Raw genomic sequence first — 25,985 nt, 5'->3', positions numbered from 1 at the left:
AGAGCAGCTCTAAGCGCTGCTGATCCCTCAGAGGTACGTGGCTGAGCCTTAACCTGCCTCTTCTGCACCAAACCCCGAGCCCAAGCATCCCTTCGTTCCGCTCTTTGGCTCTGCACGCTGCTGTGCCCATGAAAACCACCCTAAAGCAGACCTCAGAGTCTAATCAGATGGAAGACAACGCCTCAGATTTCACTGGGATTCATTCTGATTCCTCTGGCTGAAGTGTGTGCAAATAATACCATTTTCTTAAATTAAGACAATAATTCGAGGTAAGGCTGATCCCTCTCCCAAGCCCAGCAGGTCAGCCAGGGGTCGCCTCCTTCTGCTGGGCCTTTGATCTCTGGCTACTTGACCTTGCTTTTGGCAACCTTGGGAGGTCAAGGAAATTGTTTTAGCAGCCCCCCCCCGCCCCCATCCTATTGATTTCATTCCAAGGGGAAGGGCACTGGCATTGTCATGGTAATGGTAGAGCCCCGAAGGCTTGTGAGGTGCAGCACCAGGGAGGGCTTCTTTGGAGGCCAACAATCTGCCAATCAGTTCCACCCCGTGAAAGCGAAGGTGAACGTGAGGAGACCTCACCACCTGTATTATAATCTGCAGCTGTATTGAAATATCCCTGGCACAGCTGAGCTTTTAGTGTTTGATTTACTTGAGCTAACACATTCCAAAACTCTCCACCCCTCCACCCCCCTCCCCAAAGGGATGGACAGCTTGGAGACCTCCAGGCTTTGCTCCTTGTCATGGTTGTATTTTAAAGCAAGCAGCTCCTTAAGGAGGTTAGGGAAGATAGGATAGGATAGGATAGGATAGGATAGGATAGGATAGGATAGGATAGGATAGGATAGGATAGGATAGGATAGGATAGGATAGGGTAGGGTAGGGTAGGGTAGGGTAGGGTAGGGTAGGATAGGATAGGATAGGATAGGATAGGATAGGATAGGATAGGATAGGATAGGATAGGATAGGATAGGACAGGATAGGATAGGATAGGATAGGGTAAGGTAGGGTAGGGTAGAATAGAGTAGGGTAGGGTAGAATAGAATAGAATAGAATAGAATAGAATAGAATAGAATAGAATAGAATAGAATAGAATAGAATAGAATAGAATAGAATAGAATAGAATAGAATTAACCAGGTTGAAAAAGACCTTTCAGATCATTGTGTGCAACCTCTCACCCAACACCATCTAATCAACTAAACCATGGCACCAACCACTCCATCCAATCTCTTCCTAAACACCTCCAGTGATGGTGACTCCACCACCTCCCTGGCAGCACATCCCAATGGCCAATCTCTCTTTCTATGAAGAACTTATTCCTAACATCCAGCCTGAACCTCCCCTGGTGCAGCTTGAGACTCTGTCCTCTTGTTCTGGTGCTGGTTGCCTGGGAGGAGAGACCAACCCCCTCCTGGCTGCGACCTCCCTTCAGGTAGTTGTAGAGAGCAAAAATAATAAAGACTCCTCTTTTTTTGTGTAGTGTGTGTACATGATCATCCCATGCTGATGCACTTCAGCTTTAATAATGTTGTATTAAATTTTATTGTCACCTGGCTGACATTTACTGCGAGGGGAAGTGCATCGAGCTGAACAGCCTTGTAAAATACAGCCCAGTAATGTACCCATAAAGCAGAGTATTTCTATCCCAGTGATGAGCTATTGCAATTGCATCCAATTTGGGGACTCATTATTAAGGAGGGCAATCAGCTCCTCGCTCCCATGCTCTGGAAGGGGGCATGGTGTAGAGATGCCAGCTGCTGTTTCACAAAGCAGCAGCTCCATCCTTGCTCAGTGGAATGAGGCCAATGGCATCCTGGCATGCATCAAGAATAGTGTGGCCAGCAGGAGCAGGGAAGTCATTGTGCCCCTGTACCCATCCCTGGTTAGGCCACACCTTGAGTACTGTGTCCACTTCTGGGCCTCTCAATTTCAGAAGGACATTGAGACTCTTGAATGTGTCCAGAGAAGGGCAACAAAGCTGTTGAGGGGTCTGGAGCAGAGCCCTGTGAGGAGAGGCTGAGGGAGCTGGGGTTGCTTAGCCTGGAGAAGAGGAGGCTGAGGGGAGACCTTCTTGCTCCCTACAACTACCTGAAGGAAGGTTGTAGCCAGGTGGGGGTTGGTCTCTTCTCCCAAGCAACCAGCACCAGAACAAGAGGACACAGTCTCAAGCTGCACCAGGGGAAGTTTAGGTTGGAGGTGAGTAAAAAGTTCTTCCCAGAAAGAGTAATTGGCCATTGGAATGTGCTGTCCAGGGAGGTGGTGGAGTCCCCATCCGTGGAGGTGTTCCAGAAGGGATTGGATGTGGCACTTGGTGCCATGGTTTAGTAGTCAGGAGGTGTTAGATGACAGATTGGACTTATTAATGTTTGAGGTCTCTTCCAACCTGGGTGATTCTGTGATTCTGTGACATTCTCTCCTCATTCTGAATGAGCTGGCAAGCACACCTGATCAGGAAGAGGTGAGTCCTCCTGCACATCATGGAATCATAGAATTATTTCAGTTGGAAAAGATCTTTGGGATGATGCAATCCACCCATCAGCCTAACACCACCATGGCCATTAAACCATGGCCCCAAGTGCCCTGGCCACAGATTTCTTGCACACCTCCAAGAATGGTGACTCCACCACCTCCTTGGGCAGCCTCTTCCAATCCCTGACCACTCTTGCAGCAAAGAAATTTTTCCTAATACCCAACCTCCCCTGGCAAAACTTGAGGACATTTTCATAGACTCAATAATCATAGAATCACCAAGGTTGGAAGACACCTCAAAGATCATCAAGTCCAACCTGTCATTATATCTGCCTCATTATATCTGTCTCATTATATCACCTGGTACTAGAGAGGGCTTGAGCATACTCAAAGGAGTAAAATGTGTTTACAGCTAGCTGAGATCAGGATCATTAAAGCTGCCTTCCCTTCCTCACCTCCTGAAAAATAGTGTTTGCTATGAAGTCATACTGTTTAGAAAGGCTTTGATAGATGAGACAACTACAGTATTAACCAGGTTAGAAAAGACCTTCAAGATCATCCAGTCCAACCTATCACCCAACACCATCTAATCAACTAAACCATGGCACCAAGTGCCCCATCCAGTCTCTTTTTAAACACCCCCAGTGATGGTGACTCCACCACCTCCCTGGGCAGCACATCCCAATGGCCAATCTCTCTTTCTGTGAAGAATTTCTTCCTAACACCCAGCCTGAACCTGCCCTGGTGCAACTTGAGACTGTGTCCTCTTGTTGAAGTCCTTTTATGACCTGAAATGATTCAACAAAATTGGATCTCTGTAAATGGCCTCAAGCTGCACCAGGGGAGGATTAGGTTGAACATTAGAAACAAAACTTCTTCACTGAAAGGGTTCTCACTGGAACAGGCTGCCCAGGGAGGTGGTTGAATCCCCATCCCTGGTGCATAGATGTGATGCTGAGGGACATAGTTTAGCACTAGACTTGGTTGAGTTAGGTAATGGTTGGACTTGATCTTAAATGTCTTCTCCAGCTTAGATAATTCTATGATATTATAACCTCTGCAACTGTCCACAGGCTGCTTGCTCCAAAAGCCCTTGGAGACCTTTGGAGTCCAGGTTCTCAAGAAGCTTTTTGGAAATCCCACCTGATGCCCAGCTTTAGTTAAGTACCTAAATATCTTGGTAAATCTGGGCTCAGTGGTGTATTTGGGGAAAGCTCATTGGGTGCCAAAAATTGGACTCTGGTAGAATTTAAGAACCTCTCCTTTGCCCAAAAGCACACCTGAAAGCCCTTGCCTCCCCAGGCACTTACTCTCAGAAGCCTTAAAACTCTCAAGTGACCTCTCTGTGGCCTACTTCTTTCCTAGTGAAAGTTCCCAGGATTTCCCAGACCATTCTGGAGGGCCAAAGACCTGCTGAGATCCAGAGAACCAGCAAAGAAACAGCTAAACCCTCCTTATAACCCCAAAAGGAGGTATTCTAAGCAAGTCCTCCTGATGCTTCCCAAAGGCACCAAGGGCAAGATAGACTACACTAGACTAGACTAGACTAGACTAGAATAGAATAGAAAGAATAGAATAGACCAGGTTGGAAGAGACCTTGAAGATCATTGCTTCCAACCCATCAACCAATCCAACCCACCTAAACACCTAACCCATGGCACCAAGCACCCCATCAAGTCTGCTCCTGAAGACCTCCAATGATGGTGACTCAATGGAATGGAATGGAATGGAATGGAATGGAATAGAATAGAATAGAATAGAATAGAATAGAATAGAATAGAATAGAATAGAATAGAATAGAATTAACCAGGTTGGAAGAGAGCTTCAAGATCATTGTGTCCAACCCATCATCCAACACCATCTAATCAACTAAACCATGGCACCAAGCACCCCATCAAGTCTCCTCCTAAACACCTCCACTGATGATGCTTGCAGTAAGAACAGCCTTTCTTATTAAAGAGAAGGACAAGGATACACATTTCAGCACAAGCCACAGGCTCAGCTGCCACCTCCCACAACCACAGCTTGTCTTTTCCTCAACCCATTCTCAACAGCACTCTCCAACTTGGCTCATCACAAGGCTTTCACTGCCACAGCTGCAGGCCAGCATCATCCAAAGACCAAATCTTGCTGTTTGCTGAAAGGCATGACATTAAAACAAGCTAAAGGAGAACTCACCCAGACTTGAAAACACCTTGGAGCTCTGTGGCCATGGACTCCACACCTCCTTCGCCTGCCTTGAGATGAGGAACAACAATAAAAACAGGGAGAAAACTTTATTTACTGTAAAGGTGATGGAGCACTGGGGCAGGCTGTCCAGAGAGGTGTTGGAATCTCCTTCTCTAGAGATTGTCAAGACCCACCTGGAGTACTGTGTCCAGTTCTGGAGCCCCTATTACAGGAAGGATCTAGACATGCTGGAATGTGTCCAGAGAAGAGCCATGAGGATGAACAGAGGGCTGGAGATCCTCTGCTATGAGGACAGACTGAGGGAGTTGGGGCTATTCAGTCTGCAGAAGAGAAGGCTCCAAGGAGACCTTTTAGTGGCCTTCCAGTATCTGAAGAGGGCTCCAAGAAAGCTGGGGAGGGACTTTTGAGGGTGTCAGGGAGTGACAGAACAGGGGGGAATGGAACAAAACTGGAAGTGAGTAGATACAGATTGGATATTAGGAAGAAGATGTTCCCCATGAGGGTGGTGAGAGACTGGCACAGGTTGCCCAGGGAGGTGGTGGAAGCCTCCTGCCTGGAGTTTTTTGCAGCCAGGCTGGATGTGGCTGTGAGCAACCTGCTGTAGTGTGAGGTGCCCATGGCAGGGGGGTTGGAACTGGCTGAGCCTTGAGGTCCCTCCCAACCCTGACAATTCTATGATTCTATGATTCCTGTGCTACCTGCCCTAGGTGATCCTGCTTTGCCAGGGGGGTTGGGCTCAATGACCTCTGGAGGTCCCTCCCAACCTATGATTCTATGAAAAAGAGAGTAGGGCAAGACCTTACAACCCATGAGGGGTGCCCCTGGCATGAACCAAAGTTCAAGATGTCTGTGGGCCTCTACCACATGCCAAACCTCCAGGGCAAGGAAGTCCAACCCCATGGCAAACCTCCAGGGCAAGGAAGCCCTCCAGAGCATCTGGGGCTTTTCTGAGCTGTCAAGGTGACACAGCCTCCAAGCCATCAGCGCTGCTCAACGGGATGAGACAAACACAGCTGGTACCTGGGGGAGATTAATGCAGAGAGTCATCTTGGCTGCAAGACAGAGGCAAGATATTTCTTTTTTTGAGGCACTGTGTATGTGGGGCAAAGAAAATAAGTAGTTCATTTTCTTAGAGCATTAAGCTGTAATGGCTGTCAAGGGGGATTACTGATATTGTTGTGCCAGTGTCAGCACATGTTGGAGAACAGCCCTAGTTTGAATTTCCATACTTGCTTAATTTAATGTTCAGATAATCTGGCAAATGAAACAGGAGCCTCAAAGACTCTTTTTTAAACTTTTTTCTTCATTTTTCTCCCCCTCCCCCCTTTCTTTCCTGCCTCTCCCCCCCTCCCCTCCTCTTTTCCTTGGAAAAAGGAAGAAAGAAAATAATCATTCTATTAAGACTGTTACATTCTTTGGGAGCAGGAGCTGGTGTACATGGAGGGCACACACTAATCTCATTTATGCTGAGATTTGCTTTCTGTTAAGCAACAGGAGGGGGGTTAAAAAACCAGCTAATCAAGCATAATTCAATAATACCTCATCTGCAGATGCAGAGCCTCAGAAGATTGGTATGGAGCTCTGCCTAGCTACAGGAGCTGCTGATCCGGGCCAGGTGTGTTTAATAGCACACAGGGTGTGGGTGCACACCTAAATAACTCCTCTGATGGCTCCTCCCCAGCTTTGGGCAAGCTGCAGTCTGGGACAGCTTCCAGCACACGACTGAACAGCCTCCATGCTGCTCTGCAGGCATCAGCAGCCTGTGGCAGCCAAGGCAGACTACTTCCACGAGTAGAGAATGCTGGCCCAGCTGCCACGGTCCCTGTTGCCCAGGGCTGCCAGAGGCAAAACCTATTGCTGGAGGTTAGTGTCAGGTGGAATCTTAGCTCAGCTGGTGACGCCACCATGCCCTCTGCATCACACCACAGAGCAGTCCCAGGCACCCTCAGAATAACTTTATGATCCTTGCACAAAACCAGAGATGGGAAAACACAGTTGTTCAGACACTGCATTGCTATGGCTGGATCAGTGTGGAACCAACAGGTCAAAGGAGGTTGTTCTCCTCCTCTACTCTGCCTTAATGAGGCCACAGCTGGAGTCCTGGGCCCAGCTCTGGGCTCCATGGCTCAAGAGTTGGGGCTGTTCAGTCTGGAGAAGAGAAGGCTCTGAGGTGACCTAATTGTGGCCTTCCAGTATCTGAAGGGGGCTACAGGAGGGCTGGGGAGGGACTGCTCAGGATCTCAGGTAGTGATAGGACTAGGGGGAATGGAATGAAGCTGGAGGTGGGGAGATTCAGGCTGGAGGTGAGGAGGAAGTTCTTCCCCATGAGAGTGGTGAAGCCCTGGAATGGGTTGTCCAGGGAGGTGGTTGGGGCCCTGTCCCTGGAGGTGTTTAAGCCCAGGCTGGACAAGGCTCTGGGCAGCCTGATCTAGTGTGGGGTGTCCCTGCCCATGGCAGGGGGGTTGGAACTGGATGATCCTTGTGGTCCCTTCCAACCCTGATTGATACTGTGATACCATGATACTATGATAAGAGAGACAGGGAACTACTGGAGAGAGTCCACCAGAGGCCACAGAGATGCTGAGGGGCCTGAAGCATCTCTGTGAGGAGGAAAGAATAAGAGACTTGAAGCTGTTGAGCCTGAAGGAAAGCAGCCTGAGAGGGGATCTTCTCAATGCTGAGCAGTAGACAAAGGGTGCTGGGGGAAAGAGGATGAGGCCAGGTTCTTGTCAGTGGTGCCCAGTGACAGGACAAGGGGCAATGGGCACAAACTGGAACTCAGAAGGTTTCACCTGCATATCAGGAAAAAATTCTGTGTAAGGGTGCTGGATCCCTGGAGCAGGCTGCCCACAGAGGTGGTGGAGTCTCCTTCGCATTCCAAACCCATCTGGACGTTGTGGTCCCGGGCAAGCTGCTGTGTGTGTCCCCCTGCCCCTGGATGAACTCCAGGTGTTCCTTCTAACACTCACCATGCTGGGATTCCCTATTTCCACACCCAGAGTCACCACACAGCAGGAACTGACCCATTCATTCTTGACATGGGTCATGCCACCAGCAGTAAGGCTCCCTGTGCCCACAGCCCTGCCCACAGGCTGTGAGACTAGCAGAGAGACAGCACCAATCATGAGGACAGACAGACAGACACACAGATCAATATGGAGAGAGGCTGAGAGAGGTTCCTCTTTGTTCTGCATCCCCTTTGTTTTGCTGTTAAGGCTCTGTGCTAATTTCCATGGAATTACTCCAGCACATTTGTAAACACACCCGGAACGCAGACAGCTCTCTGCAATCACTGCTGTCTTGGGCTATTAAGTATAATATTTTGCTCAGCCAGATGCTGCCAGAAGTTGGCCAAGCCCATAAAACAAGCTCAATCACATCATTTTGCACACACAGAACACGAAGCCATTTTGAAGGAGTTTAGAGATGTTTGCGTTCCTGTTGCCTTCCATCTGGTGAATGCCCTCCCAAGACAGATCGCCGAAGCCCAAGGGAGGAAGTGTTTTGCACTCAGCCACCTCTCAGCAGCACCCCTCCCAAAACATGCTTGTTGTCAGCCCCCCCTTAGCTAGATCACACCCTGCTTTTAATGGCACAGAAGGTTAGAGAAGCTGCTGCTGCTGCTGCTGCTTTTGGTGGCACACAAAACAGGACCCTGCGCTGGCTGCAAACCTCATGGGTGGCTGGTTCCAGTATACCATGGAGACAGCTCTGCATGTTTTTGTGGTGCTGAAACTCCAACACCCAGCCACAGCACGTTTCAGGCTTCCCTTTAAGGCTGTTGGAAGGGGCTCCACAGAGGAAGGATAACACCACACACTCCAGACCCACAGATACGTGGGCACACAGGCACACTTCCAGAAATCAGCTCCTTCATGTGGTGCCTTATGGAGTAGATCCATGACATGTGCAGAGTCAGGGAATGTCACAAAGGCATCACTGGATCTGCTCTTCTGTCTCTGCATTTGCTTTGAGGCTCAGGACATCTTCAGCCCCACGCTGCTGCTTTTTACATTGAACTGAACCTAAGAGCTGGCATGGTCAGTTATCATAGTATCATAGTATCAGTCAGGGTTGGAAGGGACCACAAGGATCATCTAGGTCCAACAGCAAAACAGGGCAGAAACAGGAAGGTGAAAGACATCAGATGATCATTATATCTCTTGAACTACAGCCCTAGAGCATATTTAATTATGTCCTGATGCAGAAAGTGTTGCAAAGACAAGGTATAGGAGGTAGCTAGGAATAGCTACAGCAGGAGCTGATGGCAAGGGCAGAGTCAAGCCTGTGTCTCAGCTCCAGTGATGGCCAGCCCCAGCACAGAGGAAAAACCCAGTGGAGAGGTGGGAAAAAGTCATCCTGTCAAGGAAGCAGCCCACACTTCCTGAGCCATCCCTTGTTCTGACACTGTTCACCCCCTTTCCAACACTCCCACCCCAGCACTGAGCACAGAGATGCTCATCACATGCCCAACTCCACTCCAGGATTGCCTCTTGTATGTCACCTGGGGGAAGTTTTAGCTGATTTCATAATAAATTCCTGCAAATATTTTTGAATTGAACCCCTTTTTGAGCAGCACAGGACCCTGCTGCAGCCACCCCTGTCCTGGCTTTGCATCTGGGGAGCATGCACTGAAAAGCCCTCACCCCTTATGTCCTGCACAAGGTTCTGAGGAAGGATGTTGTCTTCTCCTTGTGAATTGGACCTTGCCTGGTGCAACAGAAGGCTCCTCAGGTGCTATTACATTGAGAGTAATGCCCCTAAGAACAAGAGAAAAATAAGGATATGAGCCCAGCAACAGCAGATGCAAATCCCCCAGATAGATGAGTGGCTTTGAAGTTAACACAGCCCCAAAGAAAATCACAGCTCTGTGTTATCCAGAGAGCTCCCTCCTTGCTTTGCTTGGCCACTCAGTCAAACCAGTGACTCCAGGAGTAAAGAACAAACCAACTGATCAGGCAAAAGCCAAAGCTCTTGGCAGATGTGCAGCATACAGTTCACAGCAAGCACCTGCCTGTGCCCTGTACAGCTCTCCCTCTCCCCAGCCCAGGGATTGATCCTGGATTAGTCTTTTTAGCAGGATCTACTGCAACATGACAAGGGGTGCTGCTAGAATAGAATAGGATAGGATAGGATAGGATAGGATAGGATAGAATAGAATAGAATAGAATAGAATAGAATAGAATAGAATAGAATAGAATAGAATAGAATAGAGCAGGTTGGAAAAGACCTCCGAGATCATGAAGTCCAACCTATCATCCAATACCATCTAATCAACTAAACCATGGCACCAAGAGCCACATCCAGGCTCTTTTTAAACACCTCCAGTGATGGTGACTCCACCACCTCCCTGGGCAGCACATCCCAATGGCCAATCTTTCTATGAAGAACTTCTTCCTAACATCCAGCCTAAAGCTCCCCTGGTGCAGCTTGAGACTATATCCTCTTGTTCTGGTGCAAAAGAGGGGAGATTGCGACTATAGAGAAGGAAGACACTGCAGGTAGTGAGACTCTGGCCCAAGTTGCCCAGAGATATGGTAGATGCCCCATCCTTGAAACCATTCCAGGTCAGGTTGGTTGGGTCTCTGAGCAACCTGCTCTAGTTGCAGATGTCCCTGCTGACTACAGGAGGGGTGGACTGAACAGCCTCTGATGGTCCCTTCCAACCCAACCCAGCCTATGATCCCATCCCACACAAAGGCCACAGCAGAGCACATGGGATTGTGCCCTTCCCCCAGCTGTGAGTGGCTGAGGAATCACAGAATCACCAAGGTTGGAAGAGACCTCAAAGATCATCAAGTCCAACCTGTCACCACAGACCTCATGACTAGACCATGGCACCAAGTGCCACATCCAATCCCCTCCTGAACACCTCCAGGGATGGGGACTCCACCACCTCCCTGGGCAGCACATTCCAATGGCTAACAACTCTCTCAGTGAAGAATTTTCTCCTCACCTCCAGTCTAAACTTCCCCTGGTGCAGCTTGAGACTGTGTCTTCTTGTTCTGGTGCTGGTTGCTAGAGAGAAGAGACCAACCCCCTCCTGGCTACAATCTCCCTTCAGGTAGTTGTAGAGAGCAATGAGGTCTCCCCTGAGCCTCCTCTTCTCCAGGCTAAACACCCCCAGCTCCCTCAGCCTTTCCTTGTAGGGCTTGTGCTCATGGCCTTTCACCAGCCTCGTTGGAGCAGCAGCTCCTTGTCCCATGGCCAGCCATTGTGCAGAGGAGCATCAAGGGCAGACCTGGCCAGGGGCTGGCAAGCTCTTCCTGCAAACTAAGCAGAGATTTGGTTGCTAGGTCCCAACCTTATCCACAAGGCTGTGAGTCTGAGCTGCTTGACCATGCCCAGAACCAGAGCACAGGCAAGCAGCCGTTGAGCAGCAGCTCCTTGTCCCATGGCCAACCATTGTGCAGAGGAGCATCAAGGGCAGACCCGGCCAGGGGCCAGCGAGCTCTTCCTGCAAACTAAGCAGAGATTTGGTTGCTGGGTCCCAACCTTATCCACGAGGCTGTGAGTCTGAGCTGCTTGGCCCTGCCCAGAGCCAGAGCACATGTTTGTGGGATAGACAAACTGCTTGAAATAGAGGCCACAGAGGAGCCATTAGAAATTCAATATTAGCTTTGTAAAATGGCTAATAATTAGCTGCAGCTCTTTTCTCCATCACGGCAGCTGGTGACATGAAAGTGATTAAGTTTCTAATGAATAGATTAGGGTTACTGAATATATTAAATAACAAGGGTTTTAATCAACTGTTTATTGATTCCAGCAAGACAGCTCTGATGGCAAAAAAACATAATCAACCAACAACCAACAAACCACTGGGTAGCAGTGGAATTTATTTATGGGCTGGTGTTCTACATCAGGAATAATTAAAAATAGATTATTTTGCACCAAATCTGCAGCTTTTTTCTTTCTTTCCTTTTTTTTTTCCCCCTCCTCTTTGAGGCAGCTCAATATGGATTAAATTAACTGCAAATAGTAAATTAAGGGAGAGTGGAAAGCTGAGTTCAGAGGAAGAGAGGAGCTCGCAGCGGGAGAGTCCATCTTTGGGTTCGGTTGTCGTGGCAGAAGCAGCCACGTGGTTATGGCCTGGTTTTAGCCAGGAGAGATAAAAGGTTGGACAACAGGATGGCCTCACAGTATCACAGTATCACAGAATCACCAAGGTTGGAAGAGACCACAAAGATCATCAAGTCCAACCTGTCACCACAGACCTCATGACTAGACCATGGCACCAAGTGCCATGTCCAATCCCCTCTTGAACACCTCCAGGGATGGTGACTCCAACACCTCCCTGGGCAGCACATTCCAATGGCTAACAACTCTCTCTGGGAAGAACTTTCTCCTCACCTCCAGCCTAAACTTCCCCTGGCACAGCTTGAGACTGTGTCCTCTTGTTCTGGTGCTGCTTGCCTGGGAGAAGAGACCAACCCCTTCCTGGCTACAACCACCTTTCAGGTAGTTGTAGAGAGCAATGAGGTCTCCCCTGAGCCTCCTCTTCTCCAGGCTAAACAATCCCAGCTCCCTCAGCCTCTCCTCACAGGGCTGTGCTCAAGGTCTCTTCCCAGCCTTGTTGCCCTTCTCTGGACACGTTCAAGTGTCTCAATGTCCTTCTTAAACTGAGGGGCCCAGAACTGGACACAGGACTCAAGGTGTGGCCTAACCAGTGCAGAGCATTAGGCACAGTGACTTCCCTGCTCCTGCTGGCCACACTATTCCTGATGCAGGCCAGGATGCCATTGGCCCCCTTGGCCACCTGGGCACACTGCTGGCTTAGGCAGCTATCAAGCAGCACCCTCAGGTCCCTCTCTGTTTGGCAGCTCTCAGCCACTCTGACCCCAGCCTGTAGCTCTGCACCTGGCACTTGGACTTGTTGAATGCCATCCCGTTGGCCTCTGCCCATCTGTCCAGTCGGTCGAGGTCCCTTTACAGAGCCCTTCTGCCCTCTAACTGACCAACATCTGCTCCCAGCTTGGTGTCATCTGCAAATTTGCTGATGGCTGTCCAAGTGCCAGGTGCTGCACTTTGGCCACAACGGCCCCATGCAGCGCTACAGACCAATCCTCCTGTGCTAGGAAATTCCTGAGAAGAGAAGCAACATCCTGGAGCCCTGAGCTCCCTTTTTTTGGCTTAAGACACCGATCCCCCCTCGCAGCCTGGTGCTAACAAACTCCCAGAGAAAAGCAGAGCTTTCCTGCTTGGCTGCAGCCCTCACCCTCACTGCATGACAGCAGTTATGTGCTGTAAAGCAAGGGATCAGCCAGGGGGTCATCCTTCCAGCTGGAAAGACCTCTCTGACCAGCAACAATGCCTTGGTGCTAAAAAGCCACGAAGCTGCCAGTGATGCCTCCTGCCCCAGCCCTTGCGCACACAGCTGGGAAACAATTTCTCCCTGCTCATGGGAGAGCTTTCCAGCGCTGCTCATCGATCTCCATAGCCAGCCAGGAGACAAGCAGCACATTTCACAGGCTATTTAGGCAGTTTCCATTTCTGCTCCTGTCAGGTTCTGAGGACCAGGACTTCATCCTTTCATGCAAGAGGATCCAGGAGGTTCTGCGCTTTTAATCACCCGCGGTGGAAAGCGGCCAAAGGAAAAAGAAGCAACATTTAGGAGGAGTCACTTTTTCCATGGATCCAAAGGACCAAACCACTTTCTGCCAGCATATCTAGCTACTGAGGGGTCTATGATTTTATTAAGGGTTATCTGAAGTGCTCCATGACATAAGCAGATCCATAATATATGTGTATATACAGGGAGCCATTTATAGAGCACATCTTCCTGGTCCTGATAGTTTATCATGCAGAGGACCTTTAGTCTCACCTTGAACTGAAGCCAAATGCTGCCTGTGCTCCTTAAGTCAAGGTAATGCAGAGAAGATGTTTTACTTCGAAAGCTAGAATCCTTGGAAGGTTTTGCTCTCCACCTGGCAGCTGTTTGAAGCTGCTCTGCAGGTTTGGATCACTTCTAAGCAGTGCCTGTAAGAAACGGCTTTGGGCGTGCAGAGGTAATCAAAGGAGCAGGAGAAATCAGGTTGTGGCTGTCCACGGCAGGCTGTAGGGTTACCACAACTGCTGAGCCCCTCACTAGATTAAGGATATTGAGGTGCTGGAGTGCGTCCAAAGAAGGGCTACAAATCTGGGGAAGGGTCTGGAGAGCAGGGCTGGAGAGGGACCTGGTGGTGTTTAGTCTGGAGAAGAGGAGGCTGAGGGGAGACCTTATTGCTCTCCAACTTAAACCTTTCCTGGCACAATTTCAGGCCATTTCTTCTCCTTGTCATCTTAATGCTAGGGAGAAGAGACCAATTCCCTTTTCACCACCACTTCCATTTAGGGCATTGTAGAGATCTGGAGGCAGGCTGCCCAGAGAGGTTGTGTCTCTCCTTCTCTACAGAGATTCTAAACCTATCTGGACACTGATCCTGGGCAAGCTACTGTGGATGATCCTGATTTAGCAGGGGGGTTGCACTGGATGATACCCAGAGGTTCCATCCATCCCCCACCATGCTGAGGCTCTGTGATCTCAAAGGCAGGAGGGGTGAGACAATCAAGGAGCAGCCATCTCCCTGTTGACGTGAACATTCGCACGGTGCCTCCACCCTTGGAACAGCTTACATGCTCAGTCTCCTTGGCTGCAGCTCTTCATCTTGGAGCTCCTTCCAAAGCTGACCTGTGCATGTGTAAATGTATGTAAACCCACAGTGCTCTGAGGGATGCAGTCAGCTGCAGGACACATCTCTCACTTTGTGTCTGGTAATGCTGGTTCCATCCAAGGGGAAATCCCCCTGCAGGAGAGATGAGCTGCAGTGAGATCTTCCCTGGTTTTTTCCAATCATGCCAGATTTCAATCTGTTCTGGAGCTTCTCTAGGTTTTTGTTGATCACATCCTTCCAAGTAGGATACCTGGGGAAGAAACAGCTCAATCTTTTTGCCCCTGCCCCAGCCCCAGCCAGCTGCCACTTGAGCTCTGGCGCCTTGTAAGCAAAGGCAGCTCCTAGTTTGATTTTCCAGACGATTAACACTGAGACACCTGACCCCAGGCTGGTGGAGACACCCCACAGAGACATGATGGGAGCTGATAGATTATCAAACTGGAATCAGATCTTTAAAACTGTTTGCACTTGCCACCACCCAACAGGGTCTGCTCTGGGCTGGCTCCCCATTTAAAGGGTAAGGTATGGTCACACACTCTCCTTAACTTACTTTATTTCTTTACCTCCTCTGTTAACTGCAGCTCAGCTCAGTGCACTGTCTCACTGTGCCTAGATGGTTTTCCTTAGTATCCCAGTACAAACCAGCAGTATCCACAGCCACACACACACAACCCCACCACCCTGATTAGGACAGAATGACTTCCTGCCCCCTGAGGCTCTAACCCAAGGAAAGATTCCAGGTTTTTATGGTACTAAAAGTGTCAGCAGGGTACCCCAGGCCTTCCTTGCTTGGATGTTTTGGAAGAAAGGGAGGAAAGGCAACCAGCACCAGAATAAGAGGACACAGTCTCAAGCTGCACCAGGGGAGGTTTAGGCTGGATGTTAGGAAGAAGTTCTTCATAGAGAGTGTGACTGGCCATTGGAATGTGCTGCCCAGGGAGGTGGTGGAGTCACCATCATTGGAGGTGTTTAGGAAGAGACTGGATGGGGTGCTTGGTGCCATGGTTTAGTTGATTAGATGGTGTTGGGTCATAGGTTGGACTCCATAATCTCAAAGGTCTCTTCCAACCTGGTCTGGTCTGGTCTGGTTCTATCCTATCCTATCCTATCCTATCCTATCCTATCCTATCCTATCCTATCCTATCCTATCCTATCCTATCCTATCCTATCCTATCCTATCCTATCCTATCCTATCCTACCCTATCCTATTATTTCTATTCTATTCTATTGCCTGGAGAATGGTCCTCTCAACAGGGACTCCCTATTGGCTCTAGGGACATCCCTGGCTTGTGCTCTAGCCTCTGATGCACCCAGGACAGTGGAAGCTGGAGAAGTGATTTTCAGCATGCTTTCCACACCACAGTCAAAAAGCACTGAGCTAAACTGCAGTGTGGAGAGCAGAAAAACTTCCACAGCAAAACAGAACAAACCCCTGAGGAGGAGGCAGCATCTCCCCTATGTACCAAGACTGCTACTGGAAGCAAGTCCCAGTTGGCATTGCAAGTGCCAGCTGGCATCAGCAGAGTTGGGAACTAAATGAAGGTGCCTTCAAGGCATCCTTTCTATCACAGTATCAGCCCTTTTTTTCCCCCTCCTCTCTCAGTCCCAGAGGCAAAGCAGCTGAATGGCACCACAGTGAAAGCCCCAATGGAAGCAGCATTTCACTTGTGTCTCCCTCCCAAGCCCTGAAGTTGCTCTTTTTTTCTGACAGAATTAAGAATGCTTCCTCAGAGCCGTGGCCTCTATCCCTTGCACTTCTCCTGGTGCACAGAAAATGTCACAGGTAAAGAGACAAACACAATTCTGCTCTTTAAATGTGTTTTTACCTTGCTCCTATGCTGAACTGACCAGAGGAAAGCCAGACCCACTCATGACATCAATTGTTCAAGCATAGAAACAGCAGCAGAACATTTCATGGGGACATGGAACAAGGCCAAGGGCAGTGAAAAAGGGAGCATGGACTCTCCTGTGGTTGCAGCCCAAAGACAGCAGCCCCTTCCCCTCCGTGCCTCCCTAGACTGGATAACAAGACCCGTGACACTCTCAAGCCAACCTAAAGCACCAACCTAAAGCACCAACCAAAAGCACCCTGTCCACCTGCAGGCTTTTCACCTGAAGCACACTGTGTGGGGGCATCTCTGAGTCATGCTGATCATCTCAAAACACTCCCTCACACACCCTGCTTGCTCAGCACTGTGGGTTGAGATCTGAGAGGCGGCACCACGGGTTGGGGAAAGCCACGTGCCCACAGGCACTCATCTTCCCAGCCACTCCTGCTGAAGGCCTCTCTAGCCCTTATCATCACCTGCAAACTCACACCCCCAAGCTTAGCTTATCTTCTGCTAGAGGGGCTGGTATCCAGAGCGAGCTGGCAGCAGCATTTGGCTTCTTGAGCTAAACAGCCATCTGGGAGAACTTTGTTTCCAAGAGGTGGCTGGAAACCCAGCAGCATGTGGAACACCAGGAGAGGGATGTGGGCACCGCACACCCAAGCCAGGAAAGAGTCCCCAGCATGTTTCTGCAAGATCCAGCCATGCTGGAAGCTGACTAGACCTCCCTGCTAAGTCCTTAACTGTTGTGTGAGTGTTGCACCAGAGGGGATGATGTGCATCCTGACACGAAGGCACAGGAGCTGTGGAGTCAGTGTCTGAGGTTGTGGAGTCACTACAGGAAGTCACTGAGCTTCCAGCTGAGCAGGGCAGGACTAGGTTGGATGGTAAAGTTGCACCACAGGAGTCATAATGAAGGCCCTCTCCATCTCTTTAGCTCCCCCTTCTTTTCTTTCACCACTCCAGTTTGATGAGTCCCAAGAAAGAGGAAGGTCAGAGATGAAGAAAGTAGTAAATACTTCAAAGGAGACACTGCAGAGTGGTTGCATAGCAGAAAGACCACAAAGACCAAATCTGTCCTGGGCACTTTCACCATCTGAAGCAGCATTCACTCAAGCACATTCCTTGCAGGGGAGATATTCTATCACCTTCAAGCTCAAGTTTCGATTCAGAGTGCTGAAGCTGCAGGAAAATGTAGTGTCAAAGCTCTTCAGAGAAGGGAAGCATCACAGGGTCACCTTAGGATAACCTCCTGCTCTGCTTTTTCCTCCCCTCTGCAGTAATTCCAAGGTACCAGGCAAGCATCCACAGGCACTTCCCACCACCAATCCACCCAGCTGCCTCTCCTCAGTGTGAGGAGATGTGAGTGCACAGAACCAAGGAGGGCTGCTCGAGGCTGCCCTTATCACACTTCATCTGCAAGGATTCTGGAGAGCCTTTGGGCATTTGAGGTTCACCAACGTTTCCCATCTCACATTTCCTACTGGAGACCCCTCCAGCTGGTGAGATGCTGTAATAGAGACCATTTAGTGAGCTAATGAAATCCACATGCAATTGTCAGAAAGAGATAATTGACAGATTAGAACTCAGAGGTTTGCAGGTTGGGCTTTTGCAGTTCCACCTCGTGGCAAGGCAGCTGCAGACAGGGCAAGCAGGTAGCCTTTACACAGTGCTGCTTGCAGGTCAGCTCTCCTCCCCACACTGAAAGTTCTACCTGCCTGAAAAGCTAGTCTAACGTGGCACAAAGGAGGCCCTTCCCTTCTTCCCTTGATGATACTACACTGCTGATTTGAGCCTTCCATTCTGGAAGAATCCCATTAGGAAAATTCTTCCAATGCTGGAACGTGTCCGGAGAAGAGCCACAGGGATGAGCAGAGAATCACAGAATCAATAAGAGGTTGGAAAAGACCTCAAAGATCATAGTATCATAGTATCAGTCAGGGTTGGAAGGGACCACAAGGATCAGCTAGTTCCAACCCCCCTGCCATGGGCAGGGACACCCCACACTAGATCAGGCTGGCCATAGCCTCAGCCAGCCTGGGCTTAAACACCTCTGAGGATGGGGCCTCAACCACCTCCCTGGACAACCCATTCCAGGGCTTCACCACTCTCATGGGGAAGAACTTCCTCCTCACCTCCAGCCTGAATCTCCCCACCTGCAGCTTCATTCCATTCCCCCTAGTCCTACCACTACCTAAGATCCTCAGAAGTCCCTCCCCAACCTTCCTGTAGGCCCCCTTCAGATACTGGAAGGCCACAATTAGGAGTCCAACCTGTCACCACAGACCTCATGACCAACTAAACTATGGCCCCAAGTGACACATCCAATCCCCTCTTGAACACCTCCAGGGATGGGGACTCCACCACCTCCCTGGGCAGCACATCCCAATGGCTAACAGCTCTTTTTTCTCCTCACCTCCAGCCTAAACTTCCCCTGGCACAGCTTGAGACTGTGTCCATTTGTTCTGGTGCTGGTTGCCTGCGAGAAGAGACCAACCCCCACCTGGCTACAACCTCCCTTCAGGGAGTTGTAGAGAGCAATAAGGTCTCCCCTGAGCCTCCTCTTCTCCAGGTTAAGCAACCCCAGCTCCCTCAGCCTCTCCTCAAAGGTCTTGTGCTCAAGGCTTCTCAAGGGCTTGAGGGCTGGAGCTCCTCTCCTATGAGGACAGACTGAGATAGTTGGGGCTGTTCAGTCTGGAGAAGAGAAAGCTCTGGGGAGACCTTAGTGTGGCCTTACAGTATCTGCAAGGGGCTCCAAGAAAGCTGGGGAGGGACTTTTGAGGGTGTCAAGGAGTGATAGATCTGGGGAGAACAGAGCAAAACTAGAAGTGAGTAAATTTGGATTGGATGTTAGGAAGAAGTTGTTCCCCATGAGGGTGGTGAGAGACTGGCACAGGTTGCCCAGGGAGGTGGTGGAAGCCTCCTGCCTGGAGGTTTTTGCAGCCAGGTTGGATGTGGCTGTGAGCCATGGTTTAGTTGTCAGGAGGTAAGGCCAACATGGCAGGGCAGGGCCACACCACCATCCTCCAGAGTATTGTTTGACATCCTGCTGGGAACAATCTGCCTTGATTCCTGCACAAACCACTGCACAACCTCTCAAGCTTTGTCCACCTCTCACCTATGGGATGCTCAGATGCCAAAGCAGGATCAGATCAGGTTGCACAGGCACACATCCTGATGGATTTTGAACGGCTTCAGAGAAGGAGACTCCACAACCCCTCTGAGCAGCCTGGTCCAGTGATCTGCCAGCCTCATAGGAAAGAAGTTTCTCTTGAGGTGAGGAGAAAGTTCTTCCCAGAAAGAGTAATTGGCCATTGGGAAGTGCTGCCCAGGGAGGTGGTGGAGTCCCCATCCCTGGAGGTGTTCAAGAAAGGCTTGGCTGTGGCACTTGAAGCCATGGTTTAGTTGTCTGGAGGTGTTATGTGTTTAGGTAATAGGTTGGGCTTGATGATCTCTGAAGTCTTTTCCAACCTGCTTGATGCTTTGACTCTGTGCTTCTAATCCAATCCACTCTGCAGCCTGGATTGAGCTCCTGGTGGAAAATGGCCAAAAATGCAAATTCCAAACACTCACCTGAAGTATATTTTCCATAGGCTGAGCATGTCCCTTGGGAGAGAGGAAGCCAAACCTACCCCATGGATCTCTACATCCCAGGCTTTTGATTCTGGACAAGGTGTGCCTTTAAAGGAGAGTCCTCTGATTTGCTGCAGAAGCTCCATGATGTATCCAGACAACCAGACAACAAATTTGGGCTGGGATGTCATCTGGAAATCGTCAGAAAGCCCAGACTGCCCCATGGGATTCGGTGCACTTCCTGCCCGACATGGGAACAGCCTGTTCCTCATTGTCTGGCTGCTTCTGTTCCTCAACACAACCATAGACAGGAGAGGCAGAGCAAGAGCCTCCATGCTATAAGCTGCTTTTTCCTCCTGCCCTTTAAAATAACTCCCAGCCCCCAGTTTCCAGAGCAGGAATTCCTCCTATTCCCATTTTGCAAGGACCTTCCCTCCTGTTGGTGTGAGGCAATGCTGCATGTTTGACCATGCACAGCCCCCTGGCTCTTGGGAAGTCGCACAGCTCCTGGCTGGGGCTTGAAACTGTCTGGAATGGGGAGTTTGGGGTTTTCCAGGTCTCTTCATGGTTATTTTTTAATTTAAACAGATTTTTGCTGAGCAGACAACACCACAGGACTAGCACAGAACATAAACTTTTCCCCTTCTCTAATTAATTTCATAAACCAAAGAGGATCCAAAGCTCTCCTGAGCCACCTCAGGGAGTCTCTGGAGCGTCTCATGTGTTCAGATTTCAACCTGCTTTCTGTCTACAGCTTATCCATCTTTCTACCAAAAATCCTGACCTCCCTCTCCCCTCTCTTCCTTTCTTTTAGGGAGATTTTTGCAGGCATTGAGGGGCTTCAGACAAAACACAAAGAGCCCAGCTCTCCATTGCACGGCTTGGGCAGTCACTCCCACTGCTGAAAAGCAAACTAAAACTTCCCTAAGAACATTTCTGATTGATACAAGAACACTTCTGGCTTATGCTCACCTTCTGCTGACTTAAGGAGACTGGGAAATGCTACTCTGCTGCATACTGACAGACTGAGAGAGTTGGGGAGGGGATTCAGCCTGGAGAAGAGAAGGCTCCAGGGAGACCTTCTGGTGGGCATTCAGTACTTAAAGGGGCTGATCAGAAAGCTGGGGACAGACTTTTGAGCAGGGCAGGTTGTGACAAGACAAGAGGGGGATGGTTTGAAACCAAAAGAGGGAGATTCAGCCTGGAGAGAAGGAAGAAATGTTTTAGATTGAGGGTGGTGAAACACTGGCCCAGGTTGCCCAAAGAGGTGGGAGATGCCCCACCCCTGGGGCCATTCCACCTCAGGTTAGCTGGGGCTCTGTGCAACCTGCTCTAGTTGAAGATATCCCTGCTGACTGCAGGAGGGTTGGACTAGATGGCCCTTAAATGTCCCTTTCAACCCAAACCTGTCTATGATTCTATATTCTGCCTAGTTCTGATTTGATCACACATCTGAGAGGTGAGGAAGCAGCAGGTGATGGATGCTCAAACAGCTCTGCTAACGATCAGAAGATCTCCCAGTCCAGCACTGCAGAAGGAAAGTCTGACAGAGCAGGAGCCTCTGGGTGCAGCCAGAGCAGTTTGTGCATGTTTACCGAGCAACTTATTCACCATCTAATTGTTTCCAAGCAGTTTCATGCTCTTAATGTCGTGTCAAGAGCAAAGGCAGAGCACTCGGAGCGTTTAATGACCAGCTTAAAGCCTCACTAGGAGGAGTCACGCGAAGGAGGGAGAAAGAATGCTGCTCTCTAGGATCTCAGCCAAGCAGAAAACACCTCCACAGAACCTTTGCAAGGGGGTGGATGGGTAATCAGCTAGAAAACAGAGACAACAAATGCCCAGAAAGCTGAGGGGCAACAGAAGGGAGCCAAATGCTGTTTTTAAGGACTTGTCATTACTCAGCTAACACAGAATCCCAGTGTGATGGAGTTTGGCAGGGACCTCTGGAGATCATCTAGTCCAACCTCCCCCATGCCAGAGAAGGTTCACCTAAAGCAGGTTGCACAGAATGGTGTCTAAGTGGCTTTGGAATGACTCCAGAGATGGAGACTCCACAACCTCTCTGGGCAGCCTGCTCCAGTGATCTACCACCCTCAAAGTACAGAACCACACAATCAAGCAGGTTGGAAAAGACCTCAGAAATCATCAAGTCCAACTTATTGCTTAATACCTAACATGTCTTGAAAACTAAACCATGGCTCCAAGTGCCACATCCAAGCCTTTTTTCAACACCCCCAGGGATGGTGACTCCACCACCTTCCTGAGCAGCACATCCCAATGGCCAATTACTCTTTCTGGGAAGAACTTTCTCCTCACCACCAGCCTAAACTTCCCCTGGCACAGCTTGAGACTGTGTCCTCTTGCTCTGTTGGTGGTTGCCTGGGAGAAGAGACCAACCCCCACCTGGCTACAACCTCCCTTCAGGTAGTTGTAGACAGCAAGAAGGTCTCCCCTGAACCTCCTCTCGTCCAGGCTAAGCAACCCCAGCTCCCTCAGCCCCTCAGAAGTTCCTCCTCACGTTTAGAAGAAACTCCTTGTGTTGAAGATTGTGCTCCTTGCCTCTTGTCCTGTCACTGGGGACCACTGTAAAAAAGACTGCTCCCATTGCCCTGGCATCCACTCTTTGAGTATTTATGAGCATTGATGATTTCCCCCCCCCTCAGCTAAAATGCTCCAAGTCCCTTAGCCTTCCTTCCTACAAGAGATCCTGGAGCAAACCATCCCAAACTAGCTAAAATCAGCAACACTTCCAAATTTATTTTCCTTGACAGCCAAAGTAAAGAGGGGAAGGGAAAATAAAAGAAAGAAAGAAAACCCAAACCCCACATTGTTTTTATTGCCTCTTGAATGTCAGCTGGCGTTCTCTGCCTTGGGATAATGTCCTCTAATTACACAGCCAGCCTTCCAAACACACTCTGGGAGCCTGCTGCATGTGGCATTTCCAGTTGCTGTAATAACACAACCAGCAGCCAAGCAGCAGAGCAGAAGCACACCTCTGACCTGCAAGTGACCTGCTAATTAGTGGCTGCCCAGGGTTAACGAAGGCAGCGCTCGGCGCAGGGGAGGAGCGCTCGCCACCTCAGCTCCCACCACAGCATAAACTGGGAAATCCATGCCAGGAGGTGTTTATACATTCATTAGTGGCCTTGGTGAAACAAACCACAACAGAAAAGGTGGGGGGGAAGGCAAAGAAAAAAAAAGGCCTTTCCTGCTAATATTGTGCTCAGAATAAAATGAGAGGTCTCCTTTTCCCCACACGCAATAATTACCGCGGAGGTCGAGCCGTAAGGAAGGAATTGGAGGTTGGATCTGGAAATTGCAGGCAATTAGCTCCTGCTTGGCCCTGGATGCTTTGCCAGGGCTTGTCTACCATCACCAGTGAATCACAAATCCCGTGTTTCAGCCTTTGGTTGGGAGTAAAAACGGTTCTAGATGCCTGAGATTTCAGCTGGATTAGCACTTCTGAAAAGCTGGAAGCGTTTGGACCTAGGTCTGGAATGTACATAGAATCATAGAATTGTTAGGGTTGGAAGGGACCTCAAGGCTCAGCCAGTTCCAAACCCCCTGCCATGGCCAGGGACACCTCACACTACAGCAGGTTGCTCACAGCCACATCCAACCTAGCTACAAAAACCTCCAGGCATGAGGTTTCCATCACCTCCCTGGGCAACCTGTGCCAGGCTCTCACCACCCTCCTGGGCAACAACTTCTTCCTAACATCCAATCTGAATCTACCCATTCCTAGTTTTGCTCCATTTCCCCCCAGTCCTATCACTCCCTGACACCCTCAAAAGTCCCTTCCCAGCTTTCTTTTCGCCCCCTTCAGATACTGGAAGGCCACAATTAGGTCTCCTCGGCACCTTCTCTTCTCCAGGCTGAACAGCCCCAAGTCCCTCAGTCTGTCCTCACAGGAGAGGAGCTCCAGCCCTCTAGCCCTTGAGAGGTCTTGAGCACAAGCCCTGTGAGGAGAGGCTGAGGGAGCTGGGGTTGTTTAGCCTGGAGAAGAGGAGGCTCAGGGGAGACCTTATTGCTCTCTACAACTCCCTGAAGGGAGGTTGTAGCCAGGTGGGGGTTGGTCTCTTCTCGCAGGCAACTTCTTCCTAACATCCAGTCTGAATCTACCCATTTCTAGTTTTGCTCCATTCCCCCCAGTCCTATAACTCCCTGACATCCTAAAAAGTCCCTCCCCAGCTTTCATGTAGGCCCCCTTCAGATACTGGAAGATACTGAAGATATATCTGGCTCAACATGAGGGTGCAAGAATTAGACAGCTCCAAGCTCTCTGTTGGGATGAGCTTCTCACCACAGGGTGTGCTGGAGCATCCTTTGGACTCAGGAGGCTGCATTTCCACCCTTGCTCTTCCTCTTCTCCCACAGAGAGAATTATACCACAACCACTGAGAATAGAGGCACATCTGACTTCTTCCTAGTGCTGATAGGTAGAGACAGCTGGAACTTAGAATCGTGGGATCACAGAATAGAATCATGGAATTGTTTCAGTTGGGAAACACCTTTAAGGTCCTTAAGCCCAACCATTCCATAACTCTACCAAGTCTGATGCTAAGCCATGTCCCCCAGCAACACATCTCTGCCTCCTTGAAACACCTTCAGTGATGGGGATTCAACCACCCCCCTGGGGAGCCTGTTCCAGTGTTTGAGAACTCTTCTGGTGAAGATGTTTCTTCCAATATCCAACCTAAACCTCCCCTGGTGAAACCTGAAGTTGTTTCATTCTATCACTTGTTGCTAGGGAGAAGGAACCAACCCCCACCTGGCTCCAACATCCTTTCAAAGAGTTGTGGAAAGCCAGAAGCCCCTGGGCTTCCTTTTCTCTAGGCTGAACAACCCCAGTTCCCTCAGCTGCTCAAGACCTGTTCTCCAGGCCCTTCACCAGCTTCCTTGCCCTTCTCTGAACCCCTTCTCTTAGGGTTAATCCCAGACAAGCAGCTGTTCCCCAAGTCACCAAACCAAGCTTTGGTGTAAATGGAGTCAGATTTCCCCACTCTCCTGTCAGGTGCTCATATCAGGACAGAAAGGGAAGGTTGCTCTGTCTGCAGTCAGATTCATCAAAGCAGCTCCCAGCTCTGTAGCTGCAGTGGAAAATCAATAGCAGGGTTATTACCACAAACTGCTGATCCCAGCCTCCATCACACAATGACACCAGCTTGTCCCAAAATGGACTCAGTCCTCAGTTAACCCACCCCCCCACCCCCCCCCCAGGCATGATCTAGACCTGACAAGAAATACAACAGGCAAAAAATGGCAGAGGAACTGAATGGGGGCACAGCACACAGCAACCCCAGGAGGCACACAGGTGAAGGATGGGACAGGAGCAGTTTGGTGTTTAAAAACAAAACAAAGGGGAAAGGAAGCAGCTATTTTTGTCCAAAGAGTCATTTTTGGGGGTGGAAAAAAACCCTTTTTGGGGGTTGTTTTTGTCTTTTTTTGACAGAACACCAAAAATCTGGAAGCTATTTTTGTATTTGCTTTTAAAAGAAGATGAATCTAAATGCTTCCAGCTCAGTCAGCACAGCTCCATGGAGCTCTGAGGATCTCCCACTTGGGAAAGGGAGTGTCAGCCCTGTTGACAAAGCTGATAATCCTTAAGTTCTGCTGATACAAAAGGAGACATTGCTTGGGCAGCTCATCAGCCCCAGAGCTGCTGGAGAGATGCAGCTCAGGTCGGGACCAGTGCCACATGTCTCCTCCTGGAAGCACCACATAAAGCCTGCCTCCTCCAGGACTCCCACAGCAACGGTGCAGAGGACACAGAGAGGAGGGTTTCACATCACATCTCCCACACCAGACTCTTCTCCTCCCTGGACCACACTGAATTCTTACAGGAGAGAAAATGAAAACCCTGGTTTCCCTGGCAGACTCGTGGGCTCTATCCAATAAGTTGAGCTCTTTCCGTTGCTGCCAAAGTAAGGAAAGACTTCCTGGATCCAGACCCTGCTCCCAGGGAAGTGAACAGCAGAGCACTGCCTCTCAGACAGGTATTTTTCAGCCACACTTGGGAGCAAAGTTTTCCTTTGATCCTGAGTCCAAACAGGGATTTTCAGCAAAGCTGCTCCCTCCAAGTTATTAGTGGTGAACATAATTCCCCTCCAGCTAACGCCCATATGTGAAGCAGCCTCTGGAATGGGCCTGCTCCTGGAGGGAAGGCTCCAAGTGGGAGTTTCCACATCACCCCCAGCCCAGCTAAGCGATGTGAAAAGCCCAAAACGAAGCAACAGTGAGAATTGGTTTAGCAGCAAAGAAAACAACAAGTAGCCA

This window comes from Melanerpes formicivorus, unplaced genomic scaffold (genome assembly GCF_026170545.1).
Source record: "Melanerpes formicivorus ecotype bairdi unplaced genomic scaffold, bMelFor1.0.p_v2 SCAF_147, whole genome shotgun sequence".
NCBI classification, from domain to species: Eukaryota; Metazoa; Chordata; class Aves; order Piciformes; family Picidae; genus Melanerpes; species Melanerpes formicivorus.
This window is presented reverse-complemented; position numbering follows the sequence as displayed.